Source organism: Phalacrocorax carbo, unplaced genomic scaffold (genome assembly GCF_963921805.1).
Source record: "Phalacrocorax carbo unplaced genomic scaffold, bPhaCar2.1 SCAFFOLD_122, whole genome shotgun sequence".
Lineage (NCBI taxonomy): Eukaryota > Metazoa > Chordata > Aves > Suliformes > Phalacrocoracidae > Phalacrocorax > Phalacrocorax carbo.
In genome coordinates this window covers 38,980-51,061 of record NW_026990424.1, presented here as the reverse complement: position 1 = coordinate 51,061, position 12,082 = coordinate 38,980, and the positions used below count along the sequence as shown (strand labels likewise).

At 45.7% G+C, this 12,082-nt stretch overlaps 1 long non-coding RNA gene across 4 annotated transcripts in view; it reads right to left on the bottom strand.

Annotated features, from left to right (window-relative positions):
* LOC135311199 (uncharacterized) overlaps positions 1-12,082 on the bottom strand; it is a 75,782-nt gene that overhangs the window by 36,749 nt on the left and 26,951 nt on the right. For all 4 annotated transcript variants that reach the window (XR_010371001.1, XR_010371000.1, XR_010370998.1 and 1 more), the window contains exon 2: positions 10,159-10,268. This is a non-coding gene — a long non-coding RNA (uncharacterized LOC135311199). The remainder of the gene's footprint in view (positions 1-10,158; positions 10,269-12,082) is intronic.

Genomic DNA, 12,082 nt, shown 5'->3' with positions numbered 1-12,082 from the left:
CCCACAGGCCTGCCCGTAAGGCGCGGCGAAAGCCACGCAGGGTTGGGGCCAAGAGGTACCTCGGTTGGTAAGTCTCTGCTAGGCGAAAGCCTGTGGAGCGGGACCCGAGGGTAGGGGGGTCTTCAACAGGGGGTTGAAGTCTCCAGGGATATCTAGCAGGGGCTACAGATCCCAGTGGCGGATTCCCAGTGAGACCTCTAACGGGGGTTGGAGTCCCTCTGACTACTATTTGTGATAGTGCACTATCACAACTGCTAGTCGACTGGGAGATGGGAGCATTTCTGAGTAAGAAACCTATCCCACAGAGAACACCTTTGGGATGTACTTTGAAGCACTGGAAAGACATCGGGGGTGATGACCCACTAACTCGGAAACCATTAATTGAATATTGCAATCATTGGTGCCCAACGTATCAATTGGAAGGTGGGCACGAATGGCCAGAACAGGAGACATTGCAATATCATACCATCTTGCAATTAATGTTGTTTTGTAAAAAGGGAAGGCAAATGGGAAGAAGTGGCATATGTTGATTTGTTCTTTACACTGTGGAATCATCCAGCGTGGCAGAAACAGCGTGAGATATGTCCACAGGATTCTACAGCAATGTTTCTGAAAAGAGGAAAATGTGGTGAGAACTTGAAGTGTTGCTCTACTTGTGATACTGGATACTTCACTTGATGGAACTGACAAGAAAATAGTATTGAATACAGCCAGAAGGCAGGTGCAGGGAGCACATGCTAACAGGAATTTACAGAGAACAACGAATAAGAATTTTCCATCTACAAATCCCGAGTGGGACCCTAATCAGCCAGGACCCAGGGGAATGTTGACTAGATGTCAGAGACAGATTTTATTTGGAGTAAGACATGCAATGCCAAAAGCCATAAATTTTGACCCATTTATTAAGTGAGACAAGAATTAAAGGAGTCCCCCCCTTCAGCCTTTATGGAAAGGCTGAAGGTGACCACCAGAAAATATACTCATTTGAACCCAGAAAAAAACAGAAAAAGCAATTCAGTTGGTCTCTATATTCATAAGACAATCAGCCCCAGATTGGGGGGGGTGGGGGGGGGGAGTAAAAAAACCTTCAGAAACTAGAAGAACCTGAATCCAGAGATCTGGGTAAAATGCTTGAAGTAGCTTGGCATGAAGGAGACCAGAGGAATCAACCCTAGCTGAACACCTGGTTACACTGAAGCTAGGGAATGAAGAAATAGAATTTTTGGTAGATACGGGAGCCACTTCTTTGGTATTGAATACACGTAAAGAGAAAGTTGATCATAAACCAGTAGGTGTTGTTAGTGCGACAGGGCAAAGAAAAATTAGCCTTTCTTAGAGCCATTAAAGTTTAAATTGGAGAAGCAATGGGCAACTCACCAGTTTCTGTATATGCCTGAATGTCCACTGCCTCTGTTATGATGAGATCTATTAAGTAAATTAGATGCTCAAGTAACTTTTAAAGATGGAGAGATTAAATTACTAATACCAGAACAGAATCAAAAGCCACAGAGGCGAGAGCGTTTATGTTACAGGATTCCTCCAGGGAGGAACAGGTTCCCGAAGAAGTGGAAAACGTAGTAATTCCTTTGGTTTGAGCGAGCGGAGCTCCGGAGCGATCTAAGTGGGCAGAGCCGGTAAAAGTAACCTTAAAGCCTGGAGCCAAGCCGGTAAGACAAAAACAATACCGTATTAAGCGAGAGGCTCGAAAAGGATTAGAGAAGTTAATTATAAATTTTTTTCAGAATATGAGCTCTTAGTAGAATGTGAATCAGAATATAGTACTCCTGTGCCGCCAGTAAAGAAATCTAGAGGCAAAGAGTATTAGCTGGTTCACGATTTAAGGGCTATATCTCAGGTGGTCCAAGATCTACATCCGGTAGTAGCTAATCCATACACTTTACTGACCTCTTTTAAAGGAGGAGCATAAATGGTTTACTGTACTAGATTTGAAGGATGCCTTCTTTTGCATACCTCCAGGCATAAAAAGTCAAAGCCTATTTGCTTTGGAATGGGAAAGCCCCACCACAGAATGAAAGACACAGCTAACATGGACCGTACTTCCACAAGGATTTAAAATTAGTCCTACGATATTTGGGACTCAGCTGGCAAGAAAAAAAATTAGAAATATAGAAATGTCTAGAAAAAACAGAACCCAGGGAGAGGCATACTGTTACAGAATGCAGACGACATTCTGATAGTGGCAGAAAGTAAAGAATAATGTTTTGAAATTTTTAAATTTTCTGGGCCAAGGAAGATGCGGAGTTTCCAGAAACAAAACCCAAATAGGAGAAGCAACAGCCATTTATTTAGGATTCGAAATATCTCAAAGACAAAGACAATTAGAAAGTGAAAAGAAAGAAACTATTTGTCAAATTCCCGAACCTTGCGGCCCGAAGGAACTGAGAGCTTTTCTGAAAATAGTGAAATAGCGTCAGCTCTGGATTCTGAACTACAGACTGTATGTAAAACCATTATACGAGGCACTGAAAGAATCAAAGGATAAATATTTAACCTGGACGCCCGGATGCCAAACGGCATTCAAAGAACTGAAAAGAGCCTCAGTGATGGCCCCTGCATTAGGCCTACCCGATTTCGCTAAACCTTTTGAGCTGTTTGTCCACGAAAGACAACATTTAGCCCTTGGAGTGCTGACACAGCGACTGGGAACCTGGAAGAGACCCGTGGGCTACTTCTCCAAACAACTCGACCACGTGAGTAAAAGATGGCCTGGATGTTTACGGGCAGTGGCAACAGCAGCGCTGCCGATCCAGGAAGCCCCAAAGTTAACAATGGGACAAAAGATGACAGTATGTGTCCCGCACATAGCGGTGACTGTTTTAGAACAAAAGGGGGGTCGTTGGCTATCCCTTAGCAGAATGTTGAAATATCAAGTTGTTCTGTTAGAACAAGACCATGTGGAATCGAAGACTACTGCTATACTGAATCCTGCTATGTTTTTAACAACAGAAAACCTTACGGACAATTTCGAACACGATCGCTTGCTAACTATTGAACAAGTCTATTCCAGCAGACCAGGCCTGAGACACAAACCTCTGGGAAAATCCTGATCTGGAGTTGTTTACAGATGGAAGCAGCTCTGGGCGAGAAGAGAATGGCCGGATATGCTGTCGTTATCACCGCCGAGGGAATGGAGTCAGGGGCGCTGCCTGCGAACACCTCAGCACAGAAAGCAGTATTGGTAGCGTTGAAGCGAGCTCTGCGAATGGCAGAAGGACGAAGGATAAATATCTAGACTGATTCCAAACATGCATTTGGTGTGATCCACGATCATGGAGCTACTGGGAAGGAAAAAGGACTGCCATCAGCCCAAGAATCATTGATACAGCATAAAGAAGACATTCTCCAACTTCCGGAAGACGTGCAGAAACCAAAAGAAGTGGCGGTAAAGCGTTGCAAAGCTCATCGATTCGGCCAGACGGCTGTAAACATAAGCAAACGATTGACAGATAAAGCTGCAAAGAGGACTGCAGAGCAAGGTATCCTTGCACTAGTACCAGTAAAACAGATCGGAATTCCAAAGTTGAAACCGAGATTATTATAATAAATTGGATGAGCAATTAGCAGAACAATTGGAAGCATCACAAAACACAGAGATGGTAGGTAACACCAGAAAAACAAGTAATAATAATAACAACCCCACAAGTTATGACAGAACTTGCAAAAGAAAAGCATGAGCAAACACATTAGGGTGTAGATGCTACGGTTTTGAGTTTAAAAGCATCTGTAGCGTGTGTAGGCATGACAAGAACAGTTAAACCCATGGTAGCTAAGTGTCCAATCTGTCCTAGAAATAATCCCCTGAACCAAAGGAAACCACCTTTAGGAGTAACAAAACAAAAAATTCTCCCGGAAATTATTAGCAAATTAAGTTTTCTGAGTTACCCAGACAAAATAGATATAGCAGTATTTGTTAGTGCTGATGGACAAGTTTTCTAGTTGGCCAGAAGCTTTCTCGTGCTGCACCAACAAAGCTAGAGTAGTAGTTAAGATGTTGCTGAAAGAAATAATACCAAGATTTAGAGTGCCAACAGGAATGTCCTCTGGGAGAGGACCACATTTTTTTGCAGAGGTAGTTCAACAAATTAATAAAATTTTGGGTATAAAATGGAACCTGCATATGCCCTAGAGACCACAATCAAGTGAAAATTTTGAGAAGATGAACCAAACACTGAACTGACATAGTGGAATATTATTGATCTAAGATGGAAGTATTGAGAAAATGATTATTTCAAAACTTCCAAAGGGGGGAAATGTAACCAAAGCGATGAAATCAACCAACCAGAGACGGTGTTCCATTACGGGAACACGGAGCGTACGAATCAGCGCATCTGTCGATCTGCATTTTAGTCCCTAGGCGATCGTTAATGTCAGCAGAACAACAGACAACGTGCTTCTGTCAGAAAAGGATGACAAAACGCGGTTTCGTGTAGCGCACTGAGAAAACTAGCCAAGACTGCCAAGATTAAGAGCCAAGAAGGTAAAAGGCAATTCTGGCAGGGGGAGATCGCGACCACCGACTCACGGACCACCACCGAGCCTGCGCAGCGATTTACATACGGAACAAGCAAGTTTGTACCAATCAGTAGACAGGACGATAATGAATATGTATGAATACGTAAAATTTTGATCTACAAATTCTACGGGAAAGGTGTGTGAGGTACGCACGCCAGGAGGAGCGATCCCCCGTGCATCTGGCGCCGTGAATAAAGAACGCCTGCTCTTTAATACTAGATTGGTGTTGAATAGATATTTCCGATTTTACCGCGTTTTTCGGTAACAGTTTTGGCACCCCAGATGGGAACCTGCTTTTGAATCTCGACGGATCCGCAGGACCGTGGGACCTGCAGCCAGCCCCAAGGAATTCTTGGGGAGAGCTTCCGATCCCCAGGCCAGAGAATTCTGAGAAAGATCCCCTGGACTGAAGTAAACAAGGCATTCGTTTACGAAGAAACTCAGGTAGAATAATATGTGGCGTTAGCTTCCCACATAGGATAGATAGTGGGTTTGAGTCCCACAGGCCTGCCCGTAAGGCGCGGCGAAAGCCACGCCGGGTTGGGGCCAAGAGGTACCTCGGTTGGTAAGTCTCTGCTAGGCGAAAGCCTGTGGAGCGGGACCCGAGGGTAGGGGGGTCTTCAACAGGGGGTTGAAGTCTCCAGGGATATCTAGCAGGGGGCTACAGATCCCAGTGAGACCTCTAACGGGGGTTGGAGTCCCTCTGACTACTATTTGTGATAGTGCACTATCACAACTGCTAGTCGACTGGGAGATGGGAGCATTTCTGAGTAAGAAACCTATCCCACAGAGAACACCTTTGGGATGTACTTTGAAGCACTGGAAAGACATCGGGGGTGATGACCCACTAACTCGGAAACCATTAATTGAATATTGCAATCATTGGTGCCCAACGTATCAATTGGAAGGTGGGCACGAATGGCCAGAACAGGAGACATTGCAATATCATACCATCTTGCAATTAATGTTGTTTTGTAAAAAGGGAAGGCAAATGGGAAGAAGTGGCATATGTTGATTTGTTCTTTACACTGTGGAATCATCCAGAGTGGCAGAAACAGCGTGAGATATGTCCACAGGATTCTACGGCAATGTTTCTGAAAAGAGGAAAATGTGGTGAGAACTTGAAGTGTTGCTCTACTTGTGATACTGGATACTTCACTTGATGGAACTGACAAGAAAATAGTATTGAATACAGCCAGAAGGCAGGTGCAGGGAGCACATGCTAACAGGAATTTACAGAGAACAACGAATAAGAATTTTCCATCTACAAATCCCGAGTGGGACCCTAATCAGCCAGGACCCAGGGGAATGTTGACTAGATGTCAGAGACAGATTTTATTTGGAGTAAGACATGCAATGCCAAAAGCCATAAATTTTGACCCATTTATTAAGTGAGACAAGAATTAAAGGAGTCCCCCCCTTCAGCCTTTATGGAAAGGCTGAAGGTGACCACCAGAAAATATACTCATTTGAACCCAGAAAAAAACAGAAAAAGCAATTCAGTTGGTCTCTATATTCATAAGACAATCAGCCCCAGATTGGGGGGGGTGGGGGGGGGGAGTAAAAAAACCTTCAGAAACTAGAAGAACCTGAATCCAGAGATCTGGGTAAAATGCTTGAAGTAGCTTGGCATGAAGGAGACCAGAGGAATCAACCCTAGCTGAACACCTGGTTACACTGAAGCTAGGGAATGAAGAAATAGAATTTTTGGTAGATACGGGAGCCACTTCTTTGGTATTGAATACACGTAAAGAGAAAGTTGATCATAAACCAGTAGGTGTTGTTAGTGCGACAGGGCAAAGAAAAATTAGCCTTTCTTAGAGCCATTAAAGTTTAAATTGGAGAAGCAATGGGCAACTCACCAGTTTCTGTATATGCCTGAATGTCCACTGCCTCTGTTATGATGAGATCTATTAAGTAAATTAGATGCTCAAGTAACTTTTAAAGATGGAGAGATTAAATTACTAATACCAGAACAGAATCAAAAGCCACAGAGGCGAGAGCGTTTATGTTACAGGATTCCTCCAGGGAGGAACAGGTTCCCGAAGAAGTGGAAAACGTAGTAATTCCTTTGGTTTGAGCGAGCGGAGCTCCGGAGCGATCTAAGTGGGCAGAGCCGGTAAAAGTAACCTTAAAGCCTGGAGCCAAGCCGGTAAGACAAAAACAATACCGTATTAAGCGAGAGGCTCGAAAAGGATTAGAGAAGTTAATTATAAATTTTTTTCAGAATATGAGCTCTTAGTAGAATGTGAATCAGAATATAGTACTCCTGTGCCGCCAGTAAAGAAATCTAGAGGCAAAGAGTATTAGCTGGTTCACGATTTAAGGGCTATATCTCAGGTGGTCCAAGATCTACATCCGGTAGTAGCTAATCCATACACTTTACTGACCTCTTTTAAAGGAGGAGCATAAATGGTTTACTGTACTAGATTTGAAGGATGCCTTCTTTTGCATACCTCCAGGCATAAAAAGTCAAAGCCTATTTGCTTTGGAATGGGAAAGCCCCACCACAGAATGAAAGACACAGCTAACATGGACCGTACTTCCACAAGGATTTAAAATTAGTCCTACGATATTTGGGACTCAGCTGGCAAGAAAAAAATTAGAAATATAGAAATGTCTAGAAAAAACAGAACCCAGGGAGAGGCATATTGTTACAGAATGCAGACGACATTCTGATAGTGGCAGAAAGTAAAGAATAATGTTTTGAAATTTTTAAATTTTCTGGGCCAAGGAAGATGCGGAGTTTCCAGAAACAAAACCCAAATAGGAGAAGAAGCAGCCATTTATTTAGGATTTGAAATATCTCAGAGACAAAGACAATTAGAAAGTGAAAAGAAAGAAACTATTTGTCAAATTCCCGAACCTAGCGGCCCGAAGGAACTGAGAGCTTTTCTGAAAATAGTGAAATAGCGTCAGCTCTGGATTCTGAACTACAGACTGTATGTAAAACCATTATACGAGGCACTGAAAGAATCAAAGGATAAATATTTAACCTGGACGCCCGGATGCCAAACGGCATTCAAAGAACTGAAAAGAGCCTCAGTGATGGCCCCTGCATTAGGCCTACCCGATTTCGCTAAACCTTTTGAGTTGTTTGTCCACGAAAGACAACATTTAGCCCTTGGAGTGCTGACACAGCGACTGGGAACCTGGAAGAGACCCGTGGGCTACTTCTCCAAACAACTCGACCACGTGAGTAAAAGATGGCCTGGATGTTTACGGGCAGTGGCAACAGCAGCGCTGCCGATCCAGGAAGCCCCAAAGTTAACAATGGGACAAAAGATGACAGTATGTGTCCCGCACATAGCGGTGACTGTTTTAGAACAAAAGGGGGGTCGTTGGCTATCCCTTAGCAGAATGTTGAAATATCAAGTTGTTCTGTTAGAACAAGACCATGTGGAATCGAAGACTACTGCTATACTGAATCCTGCTATGTTTTTAACAACAGAAAACCTTACGGACAATTTCGAACACGATCGCTTGCTAACTATTGAACAAGTCTATTCCAGCAGACCAGGCCTGAGACACAAACCTCTGGGAAAATCCTGATCTGGAGTTGTTTACAGATGGAAGCAGCTCTGGGCGAGAAGAGAATGGCCGGATATGCTGTCGTTATCACCGCCGAGGGAATGGAGTCAGGGGCGCTGCCTGCGAACACCTCAGCACAGAAAGCAGTATTGGTAGCGTTGAAGCGAGCTCTGCGAATGGCAGAAGGACGAAGGATAAATATCTAGACTGATTCCAAACATGCATTTGGTGTGATCCACGATCATGGAGCTACTGGGAAGGAAAAAGGACTGCCATCAGCCCAAGAATCATTGATACAGCATAAAGAAGACATTCTCCAACTTCCGGAAGACGTGCAGAAACCAAAAGAAGTGGCGGTAAAGCGTTGCAAAGCTCATCGATTCGGCCAGACGGCTGTAAACATAAGCAAACGATTGACAGATAAAGCTGCAAAGAGGACTGCAGAGCAAGGTATCCTTGCACTAGTACCAGTAAAACAGATCGGAATTCCAAAGTTGAAACCGAGATTATTATAATAAATTGGATGAGCAATTAGCAGAACAATTGGAAGCATCACAAAACACAGAGATGGTAGGTAACACCAGAAAAACAAGTAATAATAATAACAACCCCACAAGTTATGACAGAACTTGCAAAAGAAAAGCATGAGCAAACACATTAGGGTGTAGATGCTACGGTTTTGAGTTTAAAAGCATCTGTAGCGTGTGTAGGCATGACAAGAATAATTAAACCCATGGTAGCTAAGTGTCCAATCTGTCCTAGAAATAATCCCCTGAACCAAAGGAAACCACCTTTAGGAGTAACAAAACAAAAAATTCTCCCGGAAATTATTAGCAAATTAAGTTCTCTGAGTTACCCAGACAAAATAGATATAGCAGTATTTGTTAGTGATGATGGACAAGTTTTCTAGTTGGCCAGAAGCTTTCTCGTGCTGCACCAACAAAGCTAGAGTAGTAGTTAAAATGTTGCTGAAAGAAATAATACCAAGATTTAGAGTGCCAACAGGAATGTCCTCTGGGAGAGGACCACATTTTTTTGCAGAGGTAGTTCAACAAATTAATAAAATTTTGGGTATAAAATGGAACCTGCATATGCCCTAGAGACCACAATCAAGTGAAAACTTTGAGAAGATGAACCAAACACTGAACTGACATAGTGGAATATTATTGATCTAGGATGGAAGTATTGAGAAAATGATTATTTCAAAACTTCCAAAGGGGGGAAATGTAACCAAAGCGATGAAATCAACCAACCAGAGACGGTGTTCCATTACGGGAACACGGAGCGTACGAATCAGCGCATCTGTCGATCTGCATTTTAGTCCCTAGGCGATCGTTAATGTCAGCAGAACAACAGACAACGTGCTTCTGTCAGAAAAGGATGACAAAACGCGGTTTCGTGTAGCGCACTGAGAAAACTAGCCAAGACTGCCAAGATTAAGAGCCAAGAAGGTAAAAGGCAATTCTGGCAGGGGGAGATCGCGACCACCGACTCACGGACCACCACCGAGCCTGCGCAGCGATTTACATACGGAACGAGCCAGTTTGTACCGATCAGTAGACAGGACGATAATGAATATGTATGAATACGTAAAATTTTGATCTACAAATTCTACGGGAAAGGTGTGTGAGGTACGCACGCCAGGAGAAGCGATCCCCCGTGCATCTGGCGCCGTGAATAAAGAACGCCTGCTCTTTAATACTAAATCGGCGTTGAGGAGTTGTTTCCGATTTTACCGCGTTTTTCGGTAACACACGGAGTCAGACCAAGAGGGCCAGAGAAAGACAAAATACCGACAGGCTACAGAACAGAGCAGGAGGAATAAAAAAATAAAAACGGAGCCAGAGCCAGGCAGAGAGAGGCGGAGAAAGAACAAGTAGCCACAGGCTACAGGACAGAGAGAGGGAGGCCTGAAAAGACGGGGAGGCAGGGAGCCACTCAGAGCGAGATGGAGAAAGAAGGGGCGGGGGGGGCGCCAAAAAAAAAAAAAAAATTTTGCAGCAGGTAAGGAAAGAGAGGGGGCCAGGGGGGAGAGACAGGGAGGGCCCAGGACGCACAAGAGAGGCAACGGGGCCCCAGTGGCCCAGGACTCACCGCGACTCTCGCTCTCAGTGCTGCTGGCACAATTTAGCCGTTCAGATGCTTCTTTCCCCTCCTCTCCGCCCTGCCTCTTCTGCAGCTCCAGACTCTAGGCCGTCCTCCACCTAAAGAGGATACACGGGTGTCTTACCGCTCTTACGAGATGAGGCTTCCTAGGCACGTAGCGTAGCCTAGCTCGCTCGTGCCGGAGCTGGGGGCAGGAGCACGGGGCAAGGGGGGCCAGGGGAGGCTGAGGGGGAGCTCTGGTGAGCTGGGGAGTCGGCTATCTTCTGCACCCTGGGCAGGGGGAAAAGGTCATCCTCCTCCTCCTCCTTTCCCTCTTCCCTTCTATCAGCTCCTGGGTAACTCCTGGGGCTGCCCTCACCCGCTCGCCTTTAGCATACCAGAAGCCTGCCTCGGCAGGTCGTTTGAAGCTTCCCATCCCACCAGCCCCAGTAGTGCAGGCACACAAGGAGACACCCCTGCACCCACCAAAGGGGCTCGCTCACCTCGCCGGCAGCCCTAGGCCTCACCCGACACAGGGAATCGTGTCCGACACACCACCACGCTGCAGCAGGAGCGGAGGAGGCCTTTCCTTACCAGGAAGCAGCAACGAGCACGGCGGCATCACCTCGCAGGCACCGCAGCATCGCAGGGCTGTCACCTGCGGAGAGAGCAATGGGGATCACAGGGACGCCACCGCGCGTGCGCGGCTCCCGGGCTCAGTACCCAACTCTGGTCGCTGGGCAGCAGCATTATCTGAATTACTCTTCTCGATTAATACCATCCAGAAACCGTAACTTGGCTGCATCCACAGAGCTTCTATTCCTCTGCACCTTTCCCCCTCGCAGCCCCAGCAGCACCGTTCATTGCCTCTGCACCAAACAGCAAAGCGTCTCGAGCATTTCAGTCCTTTCCTCTCGACTGCTTAAAAAAATCTGGTGCTTGCTACTGTCCATGCCACTGCCCCCCCCGCCCATGCCTGAGGGAGGAGAAGCAGCACAGCAAACCTGGGGAACAAGGTTGGGTCCCCCACCCCCGCAGAATAAGCCCCAGGAACTGCTTGTAGGCATGTGGCATCAGGGTTGTGATAGGGTTTTGTTTTGGTTTTCTTTTTTTTCCCCTGCCTTCTTTACATAATGTATTAATTGGGGTTGCTTTTCCAAACTACTGAGTTCTGTGGGGACTTTTTGTGCTTTTACCCTACAAAAAATGGTCATTTTCACTTTCGGTTTTGTGCATGAGAATGGTTGGTGGGTGCTTTTAGGTGGTTGTTCCTTCCCCACCACCACCCTTTTTTTCCCTTTCCAGCTGCACAAATCCAGCTGGAGTTGGCTTTCCCAGAAGCCCCAAGTTGTTTTCTTTCCACCAGAATTCTTTCTGTTTTTTTCACCCCCCATTGCAGACCCAGAGTCAGGGGGTTTGAGGTATTTTTGTGCCCAGGCAGCAGCTCCCAGGCTGCATAAGCAGCCCCACAGGGGGAAGTCCCCGTTTGAGGGAATCGGCCCCAAATTGGGATGGGAAAGTGAAGACAAGGGAAAAAAAAACCTGAATAACCTGAAAAAGAACACCTACTCCAGCCCACCAAGCACCGGTCACCTTGCCTGACTCACCTCCAGGGCCCAGATCACGCTCGGCTCATCGCTTAGCGCCCTCGGATCACAAAAAAAAAGAGTAAAACCCATAATGGAGCCCTATAGCCATCAGTCACATCTTCCCTCCAGTACTACACAGACTCACCTTCTTCCAGCGCTCCCCTGGGCTCTCCTCCGTTGCCCTGCACGACTCATCCACCTGCACCTGGAAAAACAGTGTTACTGAACAAGTCACCTGGAGGCACAGCAACAGCTTAACCATTCCACAGCTCTTGCGCCCCCGTAGGAATACCATCTAGAGCCCAACTACAGCCTGCCGTTAAAGGAAATGCGTTAAATCAAAC